The sequence below is a fragment of the Cnephaeus nilssonii genome (genome assembly GCF_951640355.1).
Source record: "Cnephaeus nilssonii genome assembly, chromosome: 3".
Taxonomy (NCBI): domain Eukaryota; kingdom Metazoa; phylum Chordata; class Mammalia; order Chiroptera; family Vespertilionidae; genus Cnephaeus; species Cnephaeus nilssonii.
In genome coordinates, this window is record NC_137074.1 from 86,388,205 (window position 1) to 86,394,204 (window position 6,000).

At 39.6% G+C, this 6,000-nt stretch overlaps 1 protein-coding gene across 1 annotated transcript in view; it reads right to left on the bottom strand.

The window, feature by feature from the left end:
- The window catches only part of ZNF654 (zinc finger protein 654), a 118,341-nt gene that overhangs the window by 102,284 nt on the left and 10,057 nt on the right, over positions 1 to 6,000 (bottom strand). The window lies entirely within an intron of this gene.

Below are 6,000 nucleotides of genomic sequence, written 5' to 3' on the forward strand. Positions count from 1 at the left end.
ACAACACTTTTATCACACTTTCTCTAGATCTATGCCTAAAATAATTAAGGATAATTCACTTCATTGATAGTAAGAAAAAATAAATTACATACTGTCAGACAGACATATATGAGCATTTTATAAGCACCTATTAAGTTAGCAGTTAAAAGTGTTGAAGTTAACTTCAAAATATAAAAGAGGACAAACAATCTCAAGAGTTAAAGGACAAAATGATTTCAGTTAACATTGAAAGTTTTAAAGACACTATAATTTATTTTTTTCATAAAATCAAGAGTTAAGAAGGCACTGCATAATAAGAGTTAAGTGCCAACAAGGGAAGGAAAATCTTCATATCCATTCTAAGTTTATAAAAACAGATAATGTGATAGGAAATAAAAATAATAAGAAAGCATGAATGAGTGTTAAGATTCTCACAATTCAGACCTATCTATTTTTTTACAACTCTCTCACCTCTTAGTTTATGTTATGCACACTCGCTATAATAAATTTTAATAACATATGAAAAAAAAGCATCTATCATTTTATTGCCCTCATATAACCACTATTATCATCTTGGTGTATTTCCCTTTTCTAGCTGTGTGACTTGGTGTTAGTTGTCTAACCTCTCTGAGTCTCAGAAGCATCTTTCATGAAATGAAGATAAAAATAGTACCTATCTCACAGGGTTGTTATAAAGAATAAATGAGAATCTAGGACAGGGGCTGACATACTTTTTCTTAAAGGGCCAGAAAGCAGCTTATGGACTATACATTCTCCACCCTAACTACTGAGCCCTACTGTATCATGAAAGTAGCTATAGAAAATATAAAAATGAATGGGCACATGCCAATAAACTTTTATTTGCAAAAACAGTCAGTGCTACTTGTGTCACAATGGCTTACAACAAAGGTCCATAATCTTTTGGTGTTTGAATTGTTGTTGCGTTGTTTGTTCAGCAAGTTTTGAAATTCTTAAGAAAATCTGTTAAAAACAAACAAGCCTTAGACCTGCTCACCAGAAATGCAAACATAACTTCTTGCAAAATTTCAGAAAATTCACAGATTTCTGAAATATACAAATGGCTCCTAAGGATTCTCATCTAGAAATCCTGTTTCTAGAGAAGAAGCTCTAAAATCCACGTGAGTACAGTGGGAATGGACCAGCCTAAATTCAAATTGTATAATCCTGCTACAAACAAATTTTCCCACCTAATTTTTTTTATCATATTACTAGAGGCCCAGTGCAGGAATTCGTGCATGGGTGGGGTCCGCTGACCCGGCCCCAATCGGGGCGGATCGGAGCTGGGCCTGTCGGGAGGAGGAGATAGCGGGAGGTTGGCCACCCGACTGGCCCACCCCGATCGGGGCCCAATCAGGGCTGGGCAGACTGGGGGGAGGAGCTGAGGGTGATTGGCCGGCAGACCCCACCCCTGATTGGGGGCGGGGCAGGCCGTGGGGAGGGGCTGTGGGCGGTGGGGGCCAGCCTTCCCTGCACCCAAATGGGGTTGAGGGGGGCTGATCAGGGGTCAGCCGCCAGGGAAGGGGCCATGGGAGGTTGGCCACCAGCCCCACCACAAAATGGTGTGGGGCGGCCAATCGGGGGGAGGAACTGCTGGGGGGAGGGGCCACGGGCTGATCAGGGTGGTGGGGGCTCATCGAGGGCAGGGCCAGCCAGGGGGAGGGGCCGCAGGCGGTTGGCTGGCTGGCCCTGCCCCTGATCGGGGTGGGGGGCCCAATTTAGGGTGGGGCCTGGTGGGAGGAGGGGATGCAGGAGGTTGGATGGCCAACCCCACCCCCTTATTGGGGTAGGGAAGGCAACCAGGGGCAGGGCCAGCTGGGAGGGGAGGGGCTGCAGGCCAATCGAGGTGGTGGGGGCCCATCAGGGATGGGGCTAGCCAGGGCGAGGGGCTGCAGGAGGTTGGCTGGCCAGCCCCGCTCCCTACTGGGGGGCAACCAGGGGCGGGGCCGGCTGGGAGGAGGGGCCATGGGAGGTTGGCCGGTCGGCCCCACCCTCTGATCAGGCCGGTTTGCTGGCCACAGTGGGCGATACAGCAACAGTCACTGGCTTTTTATAGATATAGATCTTTTCCTAAGTCATTATATAGTCATTGAAAACATCATTTTTAAGGCTAAATAACATTTTAGTTCATAAGGGTTGAGAAGTTTTAAACTATTTCAGATGTTCTGGTTGCTTTTTCATTTTTACTTCATTCCTTTCATTAATTATAATTAATGTTCTGATATATACAGATTTATGTCCAAATTTATTATTTCCTTAGAAATTAATGTATAAAGAAAATTACTAAGTATAAAGGTTCAAAATTATTTTTAACATTTCTAATATATTTTGATGGATTATGGTCCAGAAAAGTTGTGGCGATTTTACTCCCACAGATGGAAATGAGATATACATTTCACCACTCTTATGAGCACAGAATATAAATTTTAGACTTCACTAATGAATTCCATAACCTAAGAGATCATTGGCAAGATTCTCAAAGCATAGTGAAAGAATAGATAAAAAGTCTAAAAATGCATATCCTCTGCACTCTAGATTAGTAAGACTTCCAGATATTGAAGGTTAAATCTAAGAACTATAGAGACTGAAACTTTAAAAGTTAATCATTTAAGATAATCATCTAAAAGATACACCAAACTCTCCTTCAAGAGCACAAGATAAATAACATAAAATAACTTCTACTAGTTTGTAATTATCATAATTCTTGCATTTTAAGAATAACCACTTATATAGCCCAGCCGGTGTGGTTCAGTGGTTGAGCATCGACCTATGAATCAGGAGGTCATGGTTCGATTCCCAGACAGGGCAAATGCCCAGGTTGTGGGCTCAATCCCTAGTGTGGAATACGCAGGAAGCAGCTGATCAATGATTTCACATCACTGATGTTTCTAACTCTCTCTCCCTCTCCCTTCCTCTCTAATATCAATAAAAAATATATTTAAAAAATAAAGAATAATCACTATAATGAGACACTGCTTCTGAGAGAAGTATGAATATCACATTCAAGTGGATTTGGGAGGGGGGAAAGTGTTGAGATTCACTTCTTATTGGGAAATTCTGATGGCTTAAGTTTGATTTTTTTCTCTCTCTCTTTTACATTCATCAACATCTTTAGCTTCTGCTGCCTTGATTCTTTTTAATCATGTGTACTCAGTCAATAACTGCTTTAGTATATGTCAAATAGATATGCATAGACACTTTAATAGATACCAAATGCATTCTCCTATATACAAAATAATATGTGTGTATATCACAATAGCTAAGTACACGGGCTCTTGACAGATTGGCCAGACTCCAGTCTGACTATCAAATACTAGCTATGTTTTTTTTTTAATTTTTTTTAATTACTTTATTGATTAAGGTATCACATATTTGTCATCAATCCCCTCCCCCCCATTCCCTTCCCAAACCCCCCCACACGCATGCCCCCCTCCCCCTGTTGTCCGTGATCACGGGTTAGGCTCATATGGAAGCACACAAATCCTTTGGTTGATCTATCTCCCTTGTCCCACCCTCCCCTACCTTCCCTCTGAGGTCTGACAGTCTGATCAATGCTGTTCTTGTTCAGTCTATGTTGTTCATCTTTTCCCCTAGATGAGTGAGTTCATGTGATACTAGGAATACACTTACAGGAACCGAAAATGAGACAAGCCATAATAGTTATGCTGAGAGGCAAATGAATCAGTCTATAGTGAGTTTCTTTCTGGGCCAACAGTTCTTTTGAGTCCCGGTTTCTATGTCCAACAGTTGTTTATGTGTTCATAACAGCAATTATATTTCAGTTCTGGATGGTGGACAAATGGTGGTATTGCAGGTCCGACCCTCTCTGGGGGGCCTGAACCCTCACCCCTGCTGAAGGAGATCTCCTGCCCCCATGGCTGCTCAGCTTCACATGCCCAGCTCAAATCGGGACCCAGGTAACAGAGACTTGGCCGACAGCAGATGCCCTCTCACTGCAACAAGACTTGATGGAGATGTCTTGCACCCATGATCCGGGGAACTGGGGTCTAGGATATCTAAATCCAGCCTAGCACCAGGAATGCTCAGGGCCTACTCAAGAAGGCAAATAATCCTCTCCACTAATAATTACAGGGTAAAACAAGATGGTTGTTAGAGTAATAAATTTGACAGTAAAATAGTAGTCAAGTTTTCAGACTAATTTAAATTGGCCAATCAAAATAAGCAAATACTCTAGAAAAATCAATTGTACTGGACAAAAAAGCTGTTCCTAAAGTGTTAACTAAAATTTTTATTGGTAGTTCATCTCATGGTAAAATTGCGTAACATATAATGAACCTAAAGCAGTCACATTTTAGTGCAAAAAGTAAAATTTAAAAGCTATCAAGATTACAGCATAAAATTTCCAAAAGCCTCCCAATATTTAAACCAAAAAAGGGGGGATAGTAGAAGAATACCATGTAAGGAAAAATATCCTGCAAATAAATTACATCTAGAAAATTTTTACTTTAGAAAATTAACTTTCATTTGTAATGCTAACAGCAAGTCACCCAGGTAAAACATACATGGTGTCAAAACAAGCCAAAGGAAAATCATTTGGGCAAAAAAATGAAAAAGGATCGCAAGTCAAATTTATAGAAAATATTCCTTTATTAACCTTTGGTCGAGAATATGTTTGTATATTTTCAGAAAACAACTCCGAGACCATGTGGATTCCTGCAACAGAGAGGAATTGACAGGAGTGCTCCAGCCATGAAGTCAGAAGAGAAACAGTCCAGAGATGGAAGACGCTGACGATGCCTTGCCATACTAGCAGTCAGCAGATATGCGTCACTGCAGATTGCCCAGGACCAAACTAGCTATGTTTACTTAATTAAACTATTTAATCTCTTTCATCTTAGTTTCCTGATCTGTAAAATGAGAACAATGGCACATATCCTGTTGGGTAGTGGATTAAATGAGATAAAACAGGTAAAGGACTTATCACATATCTGATACGTGGAAAACAGTCAAAATATGAGTTATATACATCTACTGAGATTCCAATAAAATAATCTTCCAGATATCAAAAACATATAAAACACACACACACACACACACAATGAATCACTGGCAACAATGATTAATGAGTATTTTGATCATTTCAATTTTGGGGTAACCAAAACATAGTTAATTTTAATAAACTCCATTTATAAAATGTATATTAATAAACTTTGTACATGATTTATTGGGACATTATATATATCCACATATATACACACATTTTTTCATAGTACATAGACCAATGTTATGCACCTATCTATTAGTATGTACTGATAGAACCACTTCTTTTCCTTCTCTATCTTTTCTCCTTTTATTTCACTGTATTGTACTATGTTTTACCACAAATGGAGCCACAAAATGAGCCTGCCCCCTTCTTTCTCAAAGTTAATTAACTGGTCAATTACAGTATATTGCTCAACCATAAGTAACTGTAACTCATTATGTTGTTCTCCATGCCTTCTCCTACACAGATAAACACTGCTAAACAAAAGAACAGACTAATCCTACATTCATAATCAGCACATTCAAATGGTTCTGTAGGTCAGTTCAATCCACCTCTCTATGAAGCTACCATTTTATACCTCCACCTTAACCCTTTGCTCTCGCTTGCTTTTTTCTCGATTCCTTTATTCTACTCGGGATTTAATTTTTTAAATACCCCAGATTTTACAAAGCGTGGCAGTAGAATAAAAAACTGGAGTTTCTTTTCATACAAACTTATTTATTTGGATTATTTTATATTTCAAGTTATTGACACATTCAAAGAGTAATTTTAATCTCGACATCCGAGTGCAAAAGGTTAAATCTCCAACCACCCCAGGTACTTTCAACAGATGAACTCTCCTCCTACCTCAAAGCTCCTATATAAAGCAACCTCTCCATTTGTGCTTTAAATTTTGTCCTTCCCTTTTCAGAAACTTATCGTATACTTTATCCCTTCTTTCTTTTGTAGATTTACCTCTTCCTTTCAAACGAATCAATCAGTCTCATCAGATTTTAACC